This window comes from Balaenoptera ricei, chromosome 11 (assembly GCF_028023285.1).
Source record: "Balaenoptera ricei isolate mBalRic1 chromosome 11, mBalRic1.hap2, whole genome shotgun sequence".
In the NCBI taxonomy this organism is placed as follows: Eukaryota; Metazoa; Chordata; class Mammalia; order Artiodactyla; family Balaenopteridae; genus Balaenoptera; species Balaenoptera ricei.
Genome location: NC_082649.1, coordinates 22,129,998 through 22,153,683, shown reverse-complemented (window position 1 = coordinate 22,153,683; position 23,686 = coordinate 22,129,998). Strand labels below are relative to the sequence as shown.

The 23,686-nt window shown below is 41.0% G+C and overlaps 7 non-coding genes across 7 annotated transcripts; 5 read left to right on the top strand and 2 right to left on the bottom strand.

Moving 5' to 3' along the window:
- The first annotated feature begins 3,013 nt into the window (after window positions 1-3,013).
- TRNAL-CAA (transfer RNA leucine (anticodon CAA)) lies at window positions 3,014-3,120 on the top strand. Its single transcript has 2 exons — window positions 3,014-3,051; window positions 3,075-3,120. It is a non-coding gene; the product is annotated as a tRNA-Leu (tRNA).
- A 2,445-nt stretch (window positions 3,121-5,565) lies between these two features.
- TRNAL-CAA (transfer RNA leucine (anticodon CAA)) lies at window positions 5,566-5,673 on the bottom strand. The gene is made up of 2 exons: window positions 5,636-5,673; window positions 5,566-5,611 (listed from the first exon to the last, which is right to left on the bottom strand). It is a non-coding gene; the product is annotated as a tRNA-Leu (tRNA).
- A 7,791-nt stretch (window positions 5,674-13,464) lies between these two features.
- On the top strand, window positions 13,465-13,536 carry TRNAM-CAU (transfer RNA methionine (anticodon CAU)). Its single transcript has one exon. It is a non-coding gene; the product is annotated as a tRNA-Met (tRNA).
- A 1,871-nt stretch (window positions 13,537-15,407) lies between these two features.
- Window positions 15,408-15,480, top strand: TRNAK-UUU (transfer RNA lysine (anticodon UUU)). Its single transcript has one exon. It is a non-coding gene; the product is annotated as a tRNA-Lys (tRNA).
- A 185-nt stretch (window positions 15,481-15,665) lies between these two features.
- TRNAK-UUU (transfer RNA lysine (anticodon UUU)) lies at window positions 15,666-15,738 on the top strand. Its single transcript has one exon. It is a non-coding gene; the product is annotated as a tRNA-Lys (tRNA).
- A 3,230-nt stretch (window positions 15,739-18,968) lies between these two features.
- On the bottom strand, window positions 18,969-19,041 carry TRNAK-UUU (transfer RNA lysine (anticodon UUU)). Its single transcript has one exon. It is a non-coding gene; the product is annotated as a tRNA-Lys (tRNA).
- Window positions 19,042-22,468: 3,427 nt separating this feature from the next.
- TRNAL-CAA (transfer RNA leucine (anticodon CAA)) lies at window positions 22,469-22,575 on the top strand. The gene is made up of 2 exons: window positions 22,469-22,506; window positions 22,530-22,575. It is a non-coding gene; the product is annotated as a tRNA-Leu (tRNA).
- Window positions 22,576-23,686: the final 1,111 nt, after the last annotated feature.

Genomic DNA, 23,686 nt, shown 5'->3' with positions numbered 1-23,686 from the left:
TTTCTTTTGCCAATCGGCACTGAAGCTCTGCAGGTAGAGGATGGTGGAGAATCATTGCAGGAGGAAGGGGGTTTTACATCCTGGTTCCCACGCACTACTTGGCCTGCTGCTTCCCCAGGGCCTTGCTCCTACACTAGGCATGGCTTTCCCCTGCTTCAGGATCCAGCAGCAACCAGCAGCTACCAACTTCCCCTGGCCAGCATCCCCCTTGAGTGTTCTGTAGGGGAGTGCTCTCAGTGAGATACCTCTCCAAGAAGAGCTTTCCAAGAAACGCTGGAAGACGGATCTCCAGCAAGTTCCAGAGGGCACATTTCAAGCAAGTTCTGCTGGCACAACCCGAGAGCAATTTCTCTGCTCTTCAGTGAGCCATACCCGTGCCTTCCCCATCGAGGTCTGGATCTTAGCTAGGGGTGGGGTGAAGGGTAGAGGGCTCTTCCTTCTGTGCTTTGGCTCAGCTGTAGGTGAGGGGCACTTCCTAAGGTGTTTTCAGCCCTAAGGGTAGTGACTGCTCCTTATATTTGCTATTCCTTTATTCGTCAGTGTTGTCTTTACTTTTTTACTAGCCAATTCCTTGTTTCTCCAACCTCTTCTTTAGGTAATAATTCTCTGTATTAAACTTTCCCTGTTCATTATAAGAGAAATACTTTCTGGAGATGTAATGTACAACATGACAACTGTAGTTAACAACACTGGATTGTATATTTGAAAGTTGCTAAGAGAGTAGATCTTAAAAGCTCTCATCACAAGGAGAAAACGTAACTATGTGAGTTGATAGTTGTCAGCTAAACTTATTATGGTATCATTTTGCAATATATACATATGTCAAATCATTATGTTGTACACCTTAAACTTACACAATGTTATATGTCAAATATATCTCAATAAAACTGGAAAAATAAATAAATAAACAACTTTTCCTGCCCAGTTATTTGTTCCTCTCTCCTCATTGGACCAAGATTGATCCATACCTAACTATTGCCACGTAACAAATCATACTAAAACTTAAACGGCTTAATTTATCACCTGTCATTTATTCGTTCTCACAGATTTGTTGGTTTTCACAGAGTTTGGGCAGAGCACAATGAGGACGGCTTGCCTCTGCTCTGTGATTTCTGGAAACTCAAGTGGAAGACCCTAAGACCAGGGGCAGGAAATCATCTGAAGGATGGGTTACTCAAATGTATGGCAGCTGCTGCTGGCTGTGGGCTGAGGCCTCAGTTATTTTCCATGTGGTCCCTCCCTGCAGCTTTGTTGGGGCTTCCTCACAGTGTGGTGGCTGGGTTCTGGGGACAAATGTCTTGAGAGAAAACTATTGGAAGCTTCTATCACCTTTTATGACCTAGCTTTGGAAGTCATAGGGTATCTCTTCCATCGTAGTCACAGGCCTATCCAGATTCAAGGGGAGGGAACAGAGACCCCCCAACCTCTGGAAGGAAATGTGTCAAAATTGCATTCAAAGAAAAACACATGGCATGAGATACAGCTGTATGACCATCTTTGGAAAATACAATCTACTACAGGTTTTTTATGACGGAACTCTAACCACTTAGAAGCCTCTATCTCCTCAGATTTCACTTATCCAATGTCCCCTGGACTTGTAATGAAAATTTTGAGACATTAAAATAAATTAATATTAATATTAAACAGGTGCCTAGGAAACATACTACCCAGCAGTTCATGGAATATTGACTGTGCTGGGCCCTGCAAAAATCAGTCTATAAAGAAAATTGAATTATGGCATATTTCAGTTACAATTTCTTGTTTACATTATATTTTGATAATATCCATTTTCAAGTATCCCAAATATTTTAAACCTGTATTCAGACTTTTTCATTTCTACAAAAAAATATATAGATTTCAAGAGCGTATAGGAATATACCTATGCTTCAAGGTATAGGAAGCATTAGTGCAAAAATTCAACATATGTATATATTAAAATATAAACTGTCAATTTTGCATACTTTGTAATTGTACTGTTAGTATAGTGAAAAAATAGTCACAATAAAAAGAGTAAAATCTACAAATAATAAACTTATTTTTTTAAAAAGAGATGCTTCCCATTTAGTTTTAGGGTAATAGATGAGGTAATTACAAATTAAAAAGTGATAGCTCTCAAATTTAAGTGTCCTATAGATTTAGACTTTACAGCCTAATTATAGAAACTTGGTGATACTCCTAGTTATCGGAATTTTAAATTTCTTCTCTCCTTTAATCATAGAATAATCATTGCAACAAAGATATTTCTTCTCTTTTTTTTCCTTTTTGTTCCCCCTCCCCTTTGGCTATTTCATTTTCAGTCACTTAAACATATTTTTTTCAGTCATAAAAGGTAAACATTATGTTTCAGAATAGCTGCGGTCACCCAAGATGGGTAATATTTACTGGAAAGCATCTGAGAGCTCTAGAGAGAAGAATGGCAGGATTATTACTGTAGAGCACAAGCGACCCTGCAGGTCAGAAGACGGTGATGGGTGGAATGAATGATGTAAGTATGGCTTCAGGAGATAAAATCACAGTTTGGATGGGTCGAGAACAAGGGGACTGACCCTCTCTTGTCCAGAGCAGTGGGGTTGACCATTTATTCACTTAAAGTTTCCACCGATCCTGGGGCAGCATCGAACTGGACCTGCTGGATAAAGGTTTGAATCACAAAGGACACAGTGACCTGGGGTCCAGCTCACATGTGGGGGTCGGGGCCGTAGGAGGAGATTTGTGTGAGGCGCGGGACCCTGGTCTGGCTGGCGGCGGAGCGGAAGGCAGGGGACTGGGCTGGGAGTACTGGGGGAGGGGGAGGGGCGAGGAGAGAGTGTCGCTCAATACCCTGCCACCCCGTCTCCAAGGCGGAAAGAATTATTCAGGTCCGCACTAACGCTCGTACTCTCCTACCTCTCTGTTTCTCAGTCTCTGAACTCAGAACTCCTAGTCCGACAAATTTCAGAAGCTTTCTTCTGGGACGCAGCTAGGCGCTAACCCCTCAGAGTCTACAGTATAACGCTTTCCAGGACATCAACGTGTCAGGATGGCCGAGTGGTCTAAGGCGCCAGACTCAAGCTTCCGCTTCTCACTGTTGGGGCTTCTGGTCTCCGAATGGAGGCGTGGGTTCAAATCCCACTTCTGACACATCCTTATTTTGTTTCACTTGCCACGTTCATGTCAAAAGTTTCACCTTGGATAGCTCATAATAACTCAACCCTCAACACCGCAAATACTTCCCGCCCTGAAGGACACTCGAAAATGAGAATTCCCCAGTTTGAGAATATTAGGATACTTCCAGAGCTATATGGAGGCAACCTCCAGCGCTGCCTTCTGTGAGATCCCTCTTCCCAGGAAAAAAATACCATAACAACCTGTGGCCTTTTCCTTAGTGGATCAACTGACCAGTCATCCACACTTGGATCTTGGGTTTTTACTGTGGGAAGAATTACTGAAACCTTCACTGCTTTTCTGCACACAGAAAGGAATCTGTTATAAAGTTCTAACAAAAAGTTTCCTTTGTCACCTTCTTATATCACCTCTAAAATCTAAGAGGGAAAGTCCCTCAAGATTATGACACTGCTGAAAACATTTTTTGGTTATCAATAGCCAAAAAAATGCTCATACTATTAAAATTAAGTAAATTAATAGCTCATTTTGAGATTTCTTTTCAGAATGTGATCTAGTTGTCTTGTCTTTCATTTTATAAAGTAAAAAATGCCTTCTATGAAGTTCTACATAGGCTAAGTAAGATCTTGGTCTTAAAATTAAGATCTTAGACTTCTGCAGCTTTGACATTAAATGAGTTTTTCTTCCTGTATAGCTTTTAAATCACTACACAGCAATTTTTCTCCTAGAAATGTATCTCAGTGAAATTCCAGCTCAGCTCCATGCTTGGCCTTACCTAGTGTAGCATTTTGCAGTACCAGATTGTTAGAGGCAACCTACATGTCCATCAGGTGTACAGCAGTGGCCACCCATGAATTTCATACTATGTAGCAGCTGCACATAAAAGCAGATGTAAATGTAGCAAGACAATAGATTTTTCAAACTGCGTTGAGTAAAAGAAAAAATATCAGGATGAACAGTGCCAATGAAAATTAAAATCACACAAAGCAACAGCATTTTTTTGAGGGTAGTTTCTTTTCTAAAGAACATTAAAAACTTTACAGAGGATCTATATGTTGGGTGGAGAGGAAAGGGATGGATACAGGCCATGAAACAAAATAGAACTGAGAATGACCTTTCATGGACCAATAACACAAATGAGCCCTGGACAACCAAGTGTGATTAACTTACCTTTTGAACCCAAAGCCTCTCTTTCCCTTCCATCATTAAATTCCACTTTTGTACACTCTACAGATTCCTAAGCACCCACCACACTTTTCTGCTCTGCATTTCCCCTGCAATCATGAAATTCCAAGTTATTTTTCTCCATTCTCCATTTTCATCGTTTTCAGCCATTGTTTCGAGTTGGGACTGTTTATTTTCCTGTTACTGGCTTTATTTTCTATTTCAAAGCATTCCTACTATATTTTGGACTACACAGAGAAACCTAAAAAGTATTGATAAAATAAAAATAATTTTACAATGTTTACTTCTCTTTATAAGATACCCAACACCTGCTCAAGACCCTGAGTACTGAGCTCTGAGGATCCTTCTAGCCAGGAAATTGTTACAGAGCTTGATTAAAAAAAAACAAAAACAAAAACAAAAACAAAAACTTAGGAGACAATGTTCTGAGTACTTGCCACTTTCCCCAACGTGTCATTTCTTATTTAACTTGGAAGATGGTAAAATAAGGTATTGTGATGTTGTTTTTAAATGCAAAAGGCAAAACCAGAAACTGTATATACTTACTCCTTCCTATATGTTTCTCATTAATACAAAAATACAAAGGCTGCAAATTGATTTTAACAATTGTATGATTGTTTCCATTTTGTTTCTTTCAATTCCTCTCTATGGGGAAAAGCTGTGAATTTGCCAGTAATTTCCCCACTGGAAAAGTCTAAGACTTTGTGTGGGAGACCCTTAAGCTGAGCTACCACTAAAGAAAGTCTGGGTCCTTCTGGCTGGCGTGGTCATGCAGGAGACTGGCCTTTGATTTGCCAACAGCGAGGCAGACAGTATAACGTTTTCCTCCTGCCCACAGCAAGTGGATCTCTCCGGGAAAGGGAGATCTTCTTGGTTACTTTGTATTTTTGTTTTGTTTGGTTTGGTTTTGAGTCAAGTTCCTGGGTTTCGTTAAGATCAACAGCCTGACAAAGCAAGGCACGACCTTCTGCTGGAAATCCACTGCCGGCTTCTCTCGGGAAGAGAGGGTCATCATCGGTGGCGCTAAGATTTTTTAAATGTGCCCAATCGGCTGTGGGAATACTCCAGGTTCTCTGGTTGGGAATTTTCATTTGTCAAAGGCTTGACTGGAGGTTCGAGAGATGCTGGTGGCGGGGTGTCTTTAGAAGCAGAAAGGGCCGAACTACGGAATAAGCGAGGATGACGCTCAAGTGCCGGGGGAACCAAGGTGGAAGGGCAAGAGTGAGATTTTTAAAAGGCTGAAAGGTGAGTGTGCCTGCCGAAAACAGAAGTGAGTCCTGTCAGAAGTAGGATTCGAACCCACGTCTCCACGCGAAGACCAGAAACCCCAAGCGAGGGAAGACACAACCTTGAGTCTGGCGCCTTAGACCACTCGGCCATCCTGACACGACGGTAGCAAAACCTCAGCGGTAACAATTCTGCCCATGTTTGAAAACTGTTCCATCCCGGAAGGAGAGGAACCAGTCATTTTTAGAAATTACAGGAGCAAACCAAGCACTATCTGCAAAACCGAAAGACAGGAAAGGAGGAGTTTTACGGTGAAGACGTGCGCTGGGCGACAGAACTGATACTGCTCTGAAGACCGGGAGCCCACATCACCTACTTTGAGTCTCTCTCCCACTCCACCCCTGCTGACCACGGTTACAAGACCGACCTTAAGGAGTAGGGGACTTGGGATATAGATTTTATCGGCCCATGTTGCAACTACCGTCTTTCAGTAGCTTTCCCCGGTGCTCACAATATCTCACAGTATTTTATCTTAACAAGTTTTTATTAGTGGAGACTGGGCCTGTGAGTGGGACTTAAAGATTCCCTGTACAGTAGTATTTCCAGCATCTTAACGGTTCCTGCAAGGGTCCACTCCCTTCTCCTCTCTCCTCTTCTCTCCTCCCTTTCCTTCCGTTGCCATTTTTCTCTCCCTCTAACTTATCTTCCCTCTTCCATTCTTTCCACCTGCGTGAAAGAAGGGATGTGAAGTGAAGAGGCAGGATGTGGTTTATTATAGGACACATAATAAGAGAAGTATAGAGCATGGAGGACTAAAATTAGGTCTTGGTCTTGGTTTAAAATCTCTACTGAGTTTTAAAAAATGTTTTTGTTGTTGTTAAAATCCCTCCTGCTTTGGTTAAAGAGAGGTTCATCCAATGTTTTCTTTCCATTCTGTCGCATAGTAGTCTTTAGTTAGTCTCCCAAATTAATAGCCTTCAGAAACTTTTCATTTCCTACAGAAAACAACCCAAACACATATGTATGAACTGGCAAAACAGCTATTGAAAGATCCAATTTTGTGTGCACAATGATTAGGGGTGAGTTGTTTTCTTTTGCTTCGTTTTTGGTCTTCATGCAGAGAACCTAAAATACAGTTTTAAAGGCAATGCAGGAAGAGTAGAAAACATGAGGATCTTGAATCAGATACGTATGTTTGAATTCAAGCTTCATCACTTACAAAACTGTGATGTGTGATATTTTATATTATTGTGACCATCTGTGAACACTTCCTTCATCTGTAAATTTAGAGGGAAATCCCTACCTCAAGATTCTTGAGAGATTAAAAATAATTTATGTAGGTACTTTCCCTAGCAAGCCATGTGACAAAGAGCAGTCGCTGAACAGACCATTCACCTTCGAGGTTCTATTTACAACCTCTGGCATTTATACGGTTTTGCGACAACCCAAATTCCCTGCTCCATTGCCCCCTCTGAACTATGGTGTCCTACCTTCCAAACACTTAGAAACTGTGCTCTGGGTTCTCCTTTTCTGCCAATTAATAATCTTTCAAACGTAACAGCTCCCCCTTCCCCTTGGTCATGTGCTCTGTCATTCAGCCCTCGACATTCCAGGCAGGAGTTCTCTCTCCCTCTTTTGAACTCCCCAAACATATTGGTGTTATCATTCAATGAAAAGCTGAAAACTTGACTTTCAAACAAATATAATACGAACACAGTGTCAAAGATTTCATATATCTCACTAATCAATGAGTAAGCTGTTAAGACTGCTTCAAAGGAGAATATGAAGAACAGACAACACACAATCTGAAAGGCTGAAATAAATGTGCTAACAGATGCAAAATTGGTTAATATTCTGTAGGGCAATAAAACTTAAGATTGGACTTATTTCTTCTATTGGGTAAAATTGTATCTCAACTGAGCAAAGTCCTTTGCATTGATGTAAACAAGAGCCATTTGCATTATTATCAGTTTTCTGTGAGTTAACTTCTCCCACCATAGAATTCCAGAATAGCCTAGTAAATAGAAAGTCAGTCAGAGACGCACACCCCTATAAAATCAGATAATTCCTACGTGGTCTACTAGACTAATGCTCTATACTTCACTAACGCAAGGACCCAGTAAATTCTGTTGTTCATTTTAAAATCTTTGACACATTTTCCTGACACATATGACAATTTATATAAGTCGTCTAACAGTAAGCTAATTGGGAGAGTGTTAGTGGAAATGGAGACATGTTTGATCAGGTCCCTGAGTTCTGACTCTCGTCTTAGTTTACCTATTTGTAAAACTGAGGGGGTATATATTTAATTACAGTGCTGTAGTCAGGTGGAACATTTTAAAATCTTTTATACTTTCCTTAGTTTACATGCTTTCTAATGGACTCTTGTGTTTCCAAGATGAATAAAAACAAATGTATTATCCTGCTTTTGTTTCCAATCTTTCTTCTATCCCTCCCCACTTGATTATTTAAAATATCAGGTGTATGTAGCGTGAAGGGAATTCAAAATCAGCAGGGTCTCCAGAAGGCAAGTGAATTTTGTTTCCCAAGCCCAATACAATGTGCAGCTCAACTGAAATGGTCAAAATCTGGCAAACCAGAGAAATAAAGACTCCACATTAGAGATTCCACAGTTTGATTAACTCCATATTAATCCCTTCTGGGAACTTTTTGAAACTTTCACTTGTAAGGCTATCTTTTAGGGGGAAAAGCAACAAAAATACATTTTCCACAAACTGTATGTGTGCACTTGAAAGAGGTTGTTTTAAGAGCTCCTGAAAAGAGAGACTGGGACAGCTTAGGCCATAAAGAAGATAGTCTGTGATGGCAGTTATTTGCACAAAGTCATGGAATTTTCTCATAAGCTAGAAATCAATGGAATAAAGACTTCTGCAACTGAGTTCCACTTACTCAAAATAGGTTAGAAATTGGCTTGAAAAGAGAACAGTTTCTGAAATAAACATATAATGTGGAATTAGTATCTGCAAGTCTAAGTTATATTACTTGAAGCATCTTGGAACAGTAGCCTCTTTTTTTTTTTTTTAAGTTTTGTAGGTCAGTGTTTCTCTCATTTTAATGAGCTTACAAATCACCTTGGGATCTGGTTAAATGCAGATTCTTATTCAGTACATTTAACATATGAAAGAATCACCTGGAGCAATTGTTAAAGCGCAGATGCCTGGGCTCCACCCCCAGAGATGCAGTCAACCCTCCCGCATCCCTAGGTTCTGAAATCCTTGAATTCAACCCACGGTGGTTCAAAAATGTTTGGAAAAAAAATTCCAGAAAGTTCCAAAAAGCAAATTTTGAATTTGCCATGCACCAGCAGCTATTTACATAGCATTTACATTGTATTAGGTATTATAAGTAATCGAGAGATGATTTAAAGTGTACGGGAGGATGAGTGTAGGTTATATGCAAATAAAGTCATCTCTCAGTATCCTTGGAGGATTGGTTCCAGGACCCCTAAGGATACCAAAATCCGAGGATGCTTACATTCCTTATATAAAATGGCACAGTATTTGCATATACACACCCTTCCATATATTAATACTTCCAGTCATCTCTAGATTGCTCATAATACCTAATACAATGTAAATGTGTGTAAATAGTTGTAACTACAATGTAAATGCTATGTAAATATTTACCAGCACTTGGCAAATTTCAATTTTGCTTTTTGGAACTTTCTGAAATTTTTTTTCAAATATTTTCTATCAGAATTTGGTGGAATTTGCAAATGTGAATGCAGGGATATGGAGAGCTGACTGTACTATGCAGAAAATATTTCCCTTCTCTTCTAGGTTTTTTGGCTGGTCTAGTAACTGAAGTGACATAGGAAAGGTTAACAGGAGAAAAGCTGATTTAATTTCATACATACAGGAGCCCCAAAGATATGAGGCTCAGGGGCAAAGTGGCGAATTGAGGCTTATGCCATCCTGAGCTCAGGAATGGGATAGGGGCCTAAGGCTTCAAAGGGGAGGTGTGTAGTTCACAGGAGGATAAGAAGAGAAGTTTGGTAATTAGAAATTTGCCCTGCCATGCAAATAGGTCTTTCAGATAGAAAAGTTACATCTGGTAATAGTTTTTTGTTGTTGTTTTTGTTGTTGTATTTGTTTGTTTGTTTTTTCTGGTACAGGCTCCCTATCAAAACTCTTTTGGGTAGTTATGGGAGAGGTAAAAACATTTTTTTTCCTGAGTCAGCTGGGTCTTGATTGCCTTCAGCTCAAAATAATTCACATGCCAAAGAGGCATATTTTGGTATGGCATATTCTGCTTCCCTTCAACATCTAACTTTAGAGAGATTACATTTTTTCTCTTTTATTAGACATGGTGCTATCTTTTCATGCTAACAGGAAGACTACCTATCATGTGATATCTTAACTCCAGAATCTACAGACTAAATATAAACAATCACTGGCTGATTCTCCAGTCAAGGAGCAACTTCTAATCCTGTTTTCTCTATTTCTTGTTTGGAACTTTAAATCTCCTTTTTCATGCTTATTTACTAGTCTTTCATATTTTTCATCTATTAATCTCTGTTTTATTGACTCAGGAATATTCACTTATATTTTTTCTACTTTTTCTTTCTTCATTTGTATCTAATTTTTAATTTAGCCCCATCCCTTGAGTGTTGAATGATGTGCGATTTTTTTTATTAGTTATCTATTTTATACATATTAGTGTATATATGTCTATCCCAATCTCCCAGTTCATCCCACCACCACGCCTCCCCCAAAGTGCAATATTTTTAATGAAAAGTTCTTGATTTTAATATAGTCACAGTTGTCATCTTTGTCTTTATAGTTGGATTTTTCCCTTTTAATTTAAAGTTCTTTTCTACCTTTAGTTCCTAAAGATATTCTTCATTGGTATCCTTTAAGTGTTTTTACTTTGTCTCCTCCCTGGAAACACTTCAAGGTCAATTCAGTAGAATTCAATCCAGATGACCACATTAAAAAAAAATCTGCTGAGGGAGTACTACAGGGGAGTGGTTAAGCAGCATTAAGCAGTGGGATTTCAAAATGAAGCTTTGAAACCATATACAAGCCCCTGTGCTCTTGTCCTTTGAGGTTAAAGGCTTTTTGCTTTAGCATCCCAGGCCTCCTCTGAGTCTCAAAATGTTGACTCAAGAGTTAATGATTAGGAATTGTGAAGACATAGACACAAAGAACAGCTGTTGGTCCAGGAAACTAGTAACAATTTAGACTATAAACCAGCCATATAGCAGAGTCACTGAACTCCCAGCTCCCTGAAAGATAGATGTAAAGGTCTGACACACATTACTAACTTTCTACAGGAAGCAGATGCCCACCAGATGAAAACTGCTGACCACAAACATGGAGACCCCAGACTGACTGAAACCAGAAGACGCGTGGTGCTCAAAATTTCACCTTGATGCCAACCAATCTGAGAACTGTTCACAAGCTCATCACACACCCTGGAGCCCCCCCTCACACTGCCTTTAAAAGCCTGTGCCTTTAAAAACCATATTAAGATGGTTTTTTAAGGGCACTAGTCCGCCATCTTCTTGGTTAGCTAGATTTCTCTTTTTTCTTCTTTGCTGTTGTTGTTTAGCTTTCGCAAATAAAGTCACTCTCCTTGCCTCAACACCTCGTCACTCAATTTATTGGCCTGTCCTGTGGGGAGTAGCTGATCCTGCATTCTTCCCATGAAGATATCAGGCTCCCTCTTTGAGAATTCAGGCCTGACCTTTCAAAGGTGATAGTAAGATAGTAAAGAAACTGTGGGGGAGGGGGGGGGGAGGTTTGCAGGCAAGAGAACCAGACTCTGTGGAAATCTGGGGAGCAGGACCAGCTACATAATTTACAGGACCCAGTGAAAAATGAAAATGAGGGCCCTTTGTTCAAAAAGCAGGAAGAAAGTGCTGTTAAAATTATGAAAATATACCCATATGAGTCTGGGTTAAGGGCTCACGCCCACCAAGACTCCCACCCAACTTACCCTGACACTGTCAGACTGCCAGCCTGGGGCAGGGACAACAGACACTGTGCCACAGCCGAGAGGCACCAGGGTTATGCTGCTTAACTACCTCTTCCCCAGACCTCCCAGGGGGCTTACTGCTGAGGCAGGTGTGAGAGGGGGGTGGGGAAGGATAGCAGGGCAGGTTGCCAGCTGAAGGGTACATTGGCCGCTGAAAACTCATCTCTGGGTGGCGGGACCTGTGAGAGCCAAGGCTTCAGCGAAAGCCCCACATCTACACATGTTCCATGTCCTACTGGACCTCACAAAACGTGTGTAAAGGTAAAACCATTAAGAATTTCAAGAGAGCAATTGCAGAGCATTAAACCCCAGGAGCAGGACCCTTCTGAGTGTGGGTTCGGGGGCAGTGAGCTGCGTGACTGCATAGGTCTCAGGCCCGTGAATCTGGCCCATTTAGGGAGCATAAGTCGTATTCAGAATCTTGTGGGAGAGATACTGGCTTGGTCTCTCCGGTGATGAAATGTCACCTGCAGCTCCTCTAGCTGCTCCATCCTGTAGCTGAACAGTGACTGCAATATGGGCCTTTAAAATAAGAACTTTAAGCAGATGAATAGAAATTGAAAGATAAATTTGAAGCTAAAGATGAGGCAATAAGGAATGAACAATAGAAATGAAATATGTGTGGTATATGCCCTAGAATCCAAAGCTACATAAATGCCCACAAAAAGGGTGTGACCCTCAAGGACTCAGGTTACTTTGCTGGAATAAGAACATTTGCATTGAGCTTTTGAAGAGATTTACAGAAAGTCCACTAATAATGCCAAGGCCTGGACCCCAACCGTACCTCATCGAATTTCCAAACCTTCCTTCCAAGGTTTTCCTGGGACAGCACTCAGGACTAAAAGTTACTGGTTTACAAGACCATGGGCCAATGATTCTCTTTTTGAAGGTGGTAGTTTTATTCTGTTAATGTAGCTGGGGATGAAAATATCTGAGGAAGTGATGATTCCATGGCTTCTGTCTTAGGAGGTTAAGACAAAGTCTGTGGCTTCTGTAGCAGAGAAAATGAAAAAAAGTAGAATCGGAGCCCTGTAGAATTCAGAGGGGAATTGAGAAGGAAAGAACAGCTCAGAAAAGGAATCAATCAATCATCTTCTGAGGTAGACTTATGCAGCAAAAAATCACCCTTCTGGATTTTGAATATTGGTGGCTAGGTTCATCTCAAGAAACTCGAGTTCTCTCTGCCCTTGGAAAATGATCATTTCTGGTTCCTAAGGAGATTGGAGTATTGATAACCTGTCTTTGTAAAAATCCACTTAAAAGTTTCACCTCCTCAGTAGCACCTTCGATGTCCAACGTTTATTTTAAAAATATATTAGAGCAATCCAAATCATACAAAAGAATATGGCATATAACCATGAAAATAAAAAGGGAGACGTCTGGTTTTGAATAAGCAAGCAGCAGGTGGCCATGGACTGAGGTGTGAACAAAGAATCCAGCTAGGGTAGATCACCTTGGGCTTCACGTCTCCCTCAGCTCTGCGAGTGACGATTCTCGGAAGTATTTGCTTTTCCTTCTCTTCCGCCACGTCTTCAGTTTCTCCAGGGGCGCGATCGTACAATGCCCCTGCCCTGTCCTCGGCCTTGCCATTGACGGGGAAGAGCCAAGGCGTCCCAACTTCAGAGTCCGGGAGTGAGCTGTGGGAGGCGCGGGGGAAAAAAGTCTGAGTTCTAAATTCATCCCTAGAAATCGGTGTAGGAGACCCTAACGGGTTGAATACCAAGTTCCTGAGAAAGGATTTCAGAGCTTCGGTTTTTGAGTAAATTACAAAAGTGCCGAAGCCTTAGAGATTTGCTCGTAGGCAGCAATCTTGAGAAGGAAATGTGGGGCTGACTCAGAATGAAAGAAGGAAGTTAGTGGGAAAGGGGGAGAGGGAAGAATCGACAGGCTTGAGCGTCTATCAATCTATATACAAATTGGTAAGGTAGAAGAAAGGCCGGTGAAATGAAGAGCAGAGTGGCGCAGCGGGAGCGTGCTGGGCCCATAACCCAGAGGTCGATGGATCGAAACCATCCTCTGCTAGGTTTCTTCTCCTTTTCCAATATTGGACCAACACACGTTATTCTCTTCCTCAAACTCCAAGATTCCCACAGGAGCACCAGGCAGAGGCAGGTAAATTCAAACACTCATGACAGTGACACTACTGATTTACATTTCTTGTTTTCTTTTGGATCTTGATGAAAATTGACCTCTATCAAAAATGTGTCTTTAAAAAAAAATGTCTTTATCAATGTTTATAAAGCTCGCAACATACTGGGAAACAATGCAACATCTTAATTATCGTCTGTGTGCAGTGACTCTATCACTGCATTTTTGCCTATGCAGACGTGTTAACAAGCCTTGAAACGGAGCAGGACTCTGCGGTCTTCCCCGCCCCTCCCCATGCCCCCCCGCCTGCCTTTTGTCTGTAGAAAAACTAGCCAAAGAATAAGTGTAATCAGAGAAGTGAGAAAATGCAGAAGCAAAGGAAAGCAGTCAAACAGGACAAAATAGTAATAGTTTAGTCATTAAGCAAAGTCAATGACCTTTAGTTCCTCCTCAAGGGCAATAGGTAATATTCTGAGCCACATCCTGTGAGCTGTCTTGTAGGTACTGAAATCCCCACCAGGTGGAAGAAGTTAACTACCTGATGACCAGACTGTACCTACGACATAAGCTGCCACAATTCTGAGAACTGACCTCAAAGAAATGGGAAAAAATCGGCCTTGGAACTAAAGATTGGCTGTACTCAAAACAATCAAGATGACACTGATCAGACCAACCACGACCAATTTCAAGATGGCTGTCAGAGCTAACAGTGCTATTTCTGCATGTAGCGCCCTCCCTCCGCCTATCCACCCCTGAAACCCCCCCTTTAAAAGCTCTTGGCCACTGATTGTCAGTGGGGGGAGTCGGCCTTTGGACAGGAGTCCGACCTCTCCCCTGGTTGCCGGCCTCCGAAATAAAGCAAACTTTCTTTTTCACCAACCTTGCCTCTCAAGTATTGGGGCAGCGGGCAGCCGGACCCCACTTTCGGTAACAGTCTCATGAACAAATGAAGACCTGCCGTGACAGAGGCAGCGAATGCTGTTCCACCTGCCTGGTCCTTCCTGTCTTTAAATAGAGTGGAGCTCAAGATAAAATGTGGGGTTGGAAAGTAAAGGAATAGGACAGGGACAAATGTGGACTGCCCGCACTGGCAAGAGGGAGGTTGGAGAGCCAAAGGGAAGAGTAGAGGGGAAAGGAGACTGGGGAGAGGGTGAAGAAAAGGAGTGTGAAGGAAAGGTGCGGAAAGGTGGGCGTGCTGAAAAAGTGAGATGTACGAAAATTTTGAAGAAGTGGGTTTTCAGGGAGCTCTTTTCCTGGACGGAAGCACCACTTCGAAGTGGGCGTTAGGTTGTTTCTTGCTCTGGCATTAAAATTCCAGGAGACCCCAACTCTGAAAGAAAACACCAGAGGAAACAAAGGGAAATAAACCTCCTCCTTGTGACATAACCTTCATTCTTTCCCCAATTTTTGATTTTCCTGAAGTTCTTCCCACCTACTGAAGTCATTGCTGGTGAAGGAGCCTGCGCGCCCGCTCTAAAGCCGCCTCTGACTAGTGGGTGCGGCCTCAAAGGGCTCTGTCTGCAATTATTAACTGCAGGAATATTCCCTCCCCAACGGATCCCACCCTACTCTCAGCACGACTTTCCCCCTGCAATAAGTGCTACACAATAATTGTCTGTGCAACGAAGAAATAGTTTGGGGGTTAAATGGAATCTTCAATACAGTCAAGCCAGTTGTAGCGCTGGGTCGGAGGTACGCGATCAACGCCCCTGGGAGACCCAAGTGATTTCCGAAATCATGAGCATCACTAGCACACCTCGGTGTTCTGAGTCATTTCTATAATGAATTTGAAAGCACTTCACAGAGCCTGAATAGCTCAGCCGGTAGAGCATCAGACTTTTAATCTGAGGGTCCAGGGTTCAAGTCCCTGTTCAGGCGGGGTGGTGCTCTTTTCCGGGGGTTAAATGGAATCTTCAATACAGTCAAGCCAGTTGTAGCGCTGGGTCGGAGGTACGCGATCAACGCCCCTGGGAGACCCAAGTGATTTCCGAAATCATGAGCATCACTAGCACACCTCGGTGTTCTGAGTCATTTCTATAATGAATTTGAAAGCACTTCACAGAGCCTGAATAGCTCAGCCGGTAGAGCATCAGACTTTTAATCTGAGGGTCCAGGGTTCAAGTCCCTGTTCAGGCGGGGTGGTGCTCTTTTCCATTTCATTTAAACTTAGGTAACAGAGCCCATTTAGGAATGCCTCTGAAAGTGGTGAAACCTTAACAGTCAAATCAGGCAAAGGCACTGACCTAAAACAGTTTACCTCCTAGTTTTTCATTAATTTTCCTTTCCCAAATATTCACAGAAACACTTCCCCAAGTTTCTAAGAGGAATCGAAAAAGGGCATCATATAAAAATAATAAACCAGTAATAGATTTATTGAGAAGTAAGCCATTTTAAAGTTCCCTTAAAATGATTTATTAATCTGGGAGTGGAGGGGAGCAATTTGGGTGGACCCGACTAGATGTGATGGTATTAGGAGGTGGGATCTTTGAGAGGTGATTAGGTCATGAGTTAATCCCTCCTAAATAAAAATAGTGCCCTCTCAAAGGAGACCCCAGAGAGCTCTCTCTCCCTTCTGCCATGTGAGGCAACAGTGAGAAGACAGCGGTCCATGAACCAGGAAGCTCTCACCGACAATCAAAGAACATGAACCATGAAGATTTGCCTTTTAGGCATTTGGTGCCTGTCTTTCTTTAGAGAATCTCTTTTGTTTCTTTAGTCTGAACAATAATAACACAAGATTGTATACTCTTCCTCCCCACCTCCCTTTCTTCTCATCACAACCAGTTTTAATCAGTACTTTTACAGCTATTAATGTATACTTTGGTGCAGTTAACTATGTTTATGCATATAACACTTCATCCTTCATTCTTAATTTTAGTGGGTTAAATAGTGTCAGCTGGAATTTGTGTCCTTCTAGAACCTCTGAATGTGACCTTACTTGGAAATAAGTTTTTGCAGATATAATTAGTTAAATTAAGATGAGGTCATACTGGGTTAGGGTGGGACCTAAATTCAATGACTGGTATCCTTATAAGAAAGGTCACAGACACAGAGAGAAAGAAGAAAGTCATAAGAGGACAGAGGCAAAGATTGGAATGATACAGCTACAGCCAATAAAAAAATCAAGGATTTTGGGGATCCACCAGAAGCTAGGAAGAGGCAAGGAAGGTGTTCTTCAGAGAACCTTCAGAAAGACCATGGCCCTGCCAACATCTTAATTTTGGACTCCTAGTCTTCAGAACTGAGAGAGAGTAAATTCCGGTTGTTTTTAAGCCAACCAGTTTGTGGTAATTTATTCTGGCAGCCCTAGAAAACTTACTGTTTTTCTCTCTGTGTAGCACATTCATTTTAGATATCCAAGTTGTCTCCAATTCTCTGCTGCCTAGAATTGCTACAATGACTATCCTCTGCAAAGCCACCTATGGAACTGAGCTGGAATTTTACTGAGGACTATTCCTAACGGTGGACTTTCTACTACTAAGAGGCTACACAAAAATAAACATGCATTTAAAGCCAACCCTGAAAAATCTAAGACCTAGATTTTAAGACTAAGCCCTTACCTTTATTCCACGTAGAAATTCACACATCTATATATGAGCTTATCATGACAAAGTGAAACAGAGGAAATACATCTAAATCACACTGGTGTGAGAAAAAGTCCCAGGGGAAGGTGACCCTTGAGGTAAATCTAAATTCAGGAAAAAGCTTGAGGTGAAGAAGAAAGGAAGTTATTTGGAGCAGAGGGAGATTTTTGTTTGTTTGTTTGTTTGTTTGCTTTAAAGTTTAATGCCCTCCTTACTATTAACGAACATTTCTTTGCTATTAGTGATAAAACTATAGCAATGTTGCAATCTTTTGTGGGGCCGTTTTCAGATTTAGATAAGTGGGGAATTCCTTTTTATAGATTCTTATAACAGATTCTTATTGTAAAGATTGGTGAAACTCCCAGGAATTCACTGTCCATAAAGAGTTCCGGACACAAAGCGTGAATGTCTCTTCAGTTGAGACTCTTGAGTCGACGGTTACGTCTTCCTCGTTAGTATAGTGGTGAGTATCCCTGCCTGTCATGCGAGAGGCCGGGGTTTGATTCCCCGGCAGAGAGGCAGTATTCCCAGTCTTTACCCGTACAGAGAGGGAATCTTGCTGCTTTGTTTCTCTCTTTTCGTTGTTTTGTTTTATTCGAATTCCTGCGTCTTGGTTTATCAATGCGTCCACCAAGCAAGCAAAGGCCTACAGATGGAAATCCACGGCCGCCTTCTCTCTGGAAGAAGTTACCCTCAGCGCGGCGGTTCAAAATATGCCCATTTGGCTCTGGAAATATTCCAGGATCTTGCAGTGGGAATTTTCATTTGTTGACTGAGGTGATGGAGATGTTGCTTGTGCAAGAACCGCCCTTGGAAAGCTCTCAATGGTCCCCAAATTTTGATGCACATTAGAATAACCTGGGTGCTTTTAAAATATCTGGGGGTGGGAGCCAGGCTTCAGTAGATTTTTAAAATCCCCACCTAGGTGATTTCAATATGCCTTAAAGTTTGGGAGCTGCTGGTCATTTCTCTGTCATTAGTTACTCTGACAATGTTACTAACATATTCAATTTTTTATTGTATTTAATATAAAATTTAAACTATTTGTAAAGCATTATAAAAACCATAAACCCACTAGTGATCTAACGTAGATGATATTGTTACTACTCATTATGTAGCAACAACAGAAGTAACTTTGTGTTTCTCCTCCAAATCATGTAGTCACCACAGAGTGTCAAAGTGTACAGTGGGGATAGTATGTTTCAATTCATGTAAAAATATGGACATTTGAGCTGACACCTTCCATAGCTCTAATTTGCCAAAGTAGTTTAATTTTTATATGTAAAAATGAAAACCTATTGTGTTGGTTAAAAAAAAAAAAGCCTGATAATGTTGTCGCTATTAGGTGCTAGCTAACATAAGTTATACAGTACACCTAAACATATAGAGTGTGCTGGTTTCTTTTATACTTGGATGTTTTGAAATTTGGACATATACAACCTGTAAAAATTGCTGAACTTGTAGTTTAAAATTTCAAAGTCTGGTGATTCTTGATGTTTATAAAATTACATTTACTAATATACTTAACTGTAAAATTCTTATTTGGAAATAATTTCAAACTTACAAGAGGTTGCAAAAATAAAAATACTAGAGGGAACACACTATACCGAGATTCACCTTTTCTTAACATTTTGCCCCATTTGTTTTTATTATTTTCTCTATGTATATCATATTTTTCTGAGTCATTTAAAGTACATTACATAAACCTTCCCCCTTTTCTCCAAAATACGTCAATGTGCGTTGCCTAAAAGAAAAAAAACAACAACAAAGCACAGGAATTAGCACCTGAACAGGGACTTGAACCCTGGACCCTCAGATTAAAAGTCTGATGTTCTGCCAACTGAGCTATCCAGGCCCTTCTTGGGTGTTTTAATTCGTGCTATAAATAACCAAATTCCATTAGCAATTTCGATGCTCAGGAAGAGCTGGAGTAATCCATGGCTTCAGAAAAACCAGGGTCTTCCAAAAGTGTGGCTCGACCACTTGAGTCATTTACTCACCAAACAGACCATTTAACCTCTGCACTGTACGTTCAAGCACACTTTTTAATTGCTGGGAGAATGAAGATTATTCCTAGAGTCAATTATTGCCGAAGGGGATTCGCTGATCTAGGCAGAAGGACCCTCGGAGACCGTATTTACTTCTCAGATATGTTTGAAGAGAAGATGCACAGGCTCCCTCACCAACCTGTGGGGGAACCCGGAGGAGATGACCATTTTTAGGAACGACTGGAGTAACTGAGGAGAATTTTCCAAAGAATGAAAAGATGGAAAGAAATGAGATTCATAACCTGGACCTAATGCAGGAGAATCAAATCTGGTTGTACCCTTTGGTATTTTCCCCTCAGTTTCAGAAATGGAATGTCTGGGTTCTTCAGGGCTAGGGGGAAAAAAATCCAAGACGTCCTCTAATTTTCTCCTCCACATTTTATCTAGAGGCCCACTCCTCCAAAGACAGGAATGACTTGGCAGTTAAGGAAATAGTGCTCTTGTTTCATTCAGTGTTTATTGGTTCATGAGACAGTTTTTGAGCACCCGTAGAGAGATCATGGGGACAAACATCCCAAAGCATAGGTGGCAGAAGAGGAAGAGAGGAAGTGCTTAGTTTCATGAGGACTGCCTAACCCAGGACTACTTATTTTTGAATCAGTAATCCTTCTATTATTTAAGGCATTATTTATTGTGTTTTCTATACATGAAGCCAAATGCAATCCTGACCAAATATGAAGAAAAGAATGCATAAAACTCATATATTACCCATAATACTAACCATTATGAAATAATGTGTGTGTAAATGTCATTTTATTATATAAGTTACACACAGAATTTCAGAAATTAAATATAATGTGACAATTATATGCCTGGGGAATAACATTTAGATATTACTAAATGTGGATCAGAGGTCATTTTGACTTGACCAAAAAAATACAAACCATCACACCTGCAGAATATTTTTCCCCCCAATGTCCAAGTAATGTATAAAGTAAACATCCTTTCTATATCTCTGAGCTTCATGCAATTTTAGGTACTTTTTCTGACTCTCAAGGTCATTGATAAGATAAAAATCAGACGTGGAAGAAAGAACAGGATGAGAGCTCCGGTGAGGCCTAGGGATGGAGGAGTGGGCAGGAAGGGATGATAATCTTGATTTGGGAAAGGATGGAGACAAGTTAAGCAATGAGATTATATGTTGCACAATTTCTCTGCCAGATAGATAGGTTTCTTTGCCTTTACTCAAAAACATCAGGCCTCATCCCATTTTATCAACTTTGCCCTTGCTATTCCCTCTACCTGGAAATATCTACCCCAGATATTCACATGAGTCAATCCTTTTATTCATTCAGGTCTTTGTGCAAATGCCACGTTCTCAATGAGACCTTCAATAATAACACTGTTTAACAATGTCAAAAATCTCCCTCACATCCCGTATCTCTTCCTTGCTTAATGTTTCTTTATGGCTTTTACCACCATCTAGCTGTCTGTATATATTAATTATGAGACAGAGAAAAGCAGTCCTGGACATCCAGGAGCTGACCTGGCATTTACAGCTATGTCTTGATGTTTTCTTGTTGAATATAAACAATTTCCCAGAACATCAATATCAGACAAGACCTCTCTAGTAAATTAAGACAGAAAGAAAACAACTCCATAATCGCGCCTAAACACAAATGAAAACATGAACATTGTCCAAGCCACAGAATACCAAACATTTCCCTCTCCCACTTCATATAAACGACTGCTGCTTCTTTACGAATTCCAGCTCTATTTTCACTCTACTTTGCCCTCCCTTTAGATAAGATTTAAGATATCCAACCATAGAATTACCCCCACCTCCTGACAGTATACAAACCACTGCAAAGCCATACTTCCTTAAACCCTCCCCCAAATCACCTAACCAAAGCCCAAATCCTATAATCAGTTCTTTCTAACACTCTTTGACTGAGACACTCCACTGTTCCCCTGGTGTGCATTCTCTCTTGCTGCAATAGTTAGTAAAACCAACTTTTTCAGTTGCAGGTGTGTCACTGGCAGACTTTGGCAGGAGTGCGTTTTGGCACTCATTAGCTTGGGGTACTGTCTGCCCCCAGCCCCCAACTGCTCCATTTCTGTATCCTCGGACCCAACTACAGAATCTGAGTATACATTAAATAAATATTGTTAAATAAATAAGTGAATAAAAAAATAAATCGAGTCAGCTTTATCCATAGGAAAGCAAAGAGTCACATTCTTGGGAAGGGAAGGTCAAGAAAGCAGCAAATAATATTTTAGGTGCTCAGTCAGACAAAAAATTACAGACAGGTAAACAACAAAAGTAAAATCAACTCCCCTTTGGCCATTGTCCATATACAAAGTAGACTGCAATAACTGATTTACACTTGGTGTCTACGACGCTGGGAGCCCTAACCATAGGAAATGGAAACAAGGACAGTAGGAACTAGCTTGACACAAAATGAAGAATAAACAACAGAGTAAAAACCTCTCACCTTTACCACTGGGGGCTGGGGGGCTGGGGTGGAGAGAGAGAGGAACTATTTGTTACTCGGTAATGGCCATCAAACCTTTTAACTCGTGTATCTATTATCCTGTATCACATAATACATCGCATCCCCTTTCCCTAGGCCACTGGGAGGAAATTAACAGGAGAAAAGAAATGAGGGAGATAAAAGCCAGTGAAGAGAAGATATGGAAGGAGAAGTGAAGATTATGGGGAGAAACACCAGAAGAGTGTGCAATATGCCTGCCTCGTACTCTTAGACGGACAGTTCTAACGTTTAAATAGGTATATTTTTATTATTTTTTTAAAAATAGGTTTATTAAAGGAGGGTTTTAGCCCTTCTCACGGGCTCTTGCCTATGTTACTTTTTATTTTATTGTGGGAATGAGAGAGCATGAACACCGCGGGAAGCAGGCTGAAGCGGTCTTCGAAACCAGCGCTAACTCTGTTCTGTGGGCTTTTCTGTGATTTGTGAAATTCCCACACCATAGGGACCGTCGTGGGCCGTGGCCTGGCGGGCCTTTGGGAGGCAGGCAGCGCGGTGCGGGAGGGTAAGGGGACGTGTGGTGGGAGCGGCTTATCAATACCCCCGGCTCCCTGGCTCTGGGTCTGACTTAACTTTGTGCCATAGCAACAGCCTCCAGCTTCCATCAAAATTTGTCTTTTTGCCTCTTCCGTTTTGCGATCAGTTCAGAGCTTGTGTTTCACCCCACGTATTCTGGATGTAATACGAATCTCATTGGTTGTTAATCACAGCAGCAGATTATACCACGGTTAAAAGCGGACGTGTCAGGATGGCCGAGTGGTCTAAGGCGCCAGACTCAAGTTTCTACTTCCCGAGCTCGGGGTTTCTGGTCTCTGGTTAGAGGCGTGGGTTCGAATCCCACTTCTGACATGGGGTTGTTTTGTTCTTATCAAGCTCAAATTCTGCAACTTCTGTGAGTGAATCACAACTACCTTAGTAGGAGGCGTTGCCAAATCTTACCCATTACCATCCATGTTTCACCCTTCTTAGACCAGTGCGATTTAGATGTCTGCTCCCTCATCACGCCCGCCTTCCCTCCCTCCTTTCCTTTTCTTTCTTTCCCTCTTTCTTTCAATAAAAATTGCATGTTTATGAATATCTACATGGAATAATACTAATATATCAGTATTAAAATACATGTCTTAAAATATGTATGAGGTGATGGTTATAAGTTCCTATATTCAGTATTTTAACTGTTCTGTAAGGATAAGTTTTGAATATTCTTCCACACCTCTCCTGCGTGTCCCTGCCTCTCCACTGTCCTCAACTGACTCTCTTTTTTTCTTCTCCTTCCTCTTTCCTTTCTTGCATACTTTCTCCCATCACGTCTCTTTGCTAGTCTAAGGGTATGGGCTGTGAAATGAAGAGGCTGGATGTGATATATTCTATGGCATAAGATAAGAGAGATGTGAGAGGCAGAAGGAGTAGAACAGTGATTCTCAACCAGGAGTAATTTTAAAATCAAGTTGTTTTTATAGACAGTAGGAAAGAAAGAAAGGAAGGAAGAAAGAAAGAGAAAAAGAAAAGAAAAGAAAAGAAAGAAAAGAAAAGAAAGAAAAGAAAGAAAGAAAGAAAGAAAGAAAAAGAAAGAAAGAAAAACTTGCCCAGGTCCCATTGCCCCTAAGGGTGGCTCTACCTACCAGAGCCTAAATTATTTGTTAAATATATGTTTTATTACTTTGATTTTTTTTTTTTTTTTTTTGGTAAATCCAGCAATTCATGTGTTGGATCTTCTTTGCTTTTCTTTTTACATATCATTTTCTACCTAATCCTTTTTGAAATTTTAGTTCTGTTTTTGTTGTTCTCTTCTGATATCCTCTATATTGTTTGCTGTTTTTCTCATTGTCAATTCTCTTTTGTGCTTGTGCCATATATATATATTTATATATATTTATAGTGTGTGTGTGTGTGTGTGTGTGTGTGTGGCTCTTCACCCTACTGCATGCTGATATAGCCCTTGGACTTGGTCTGTATGGGTTTT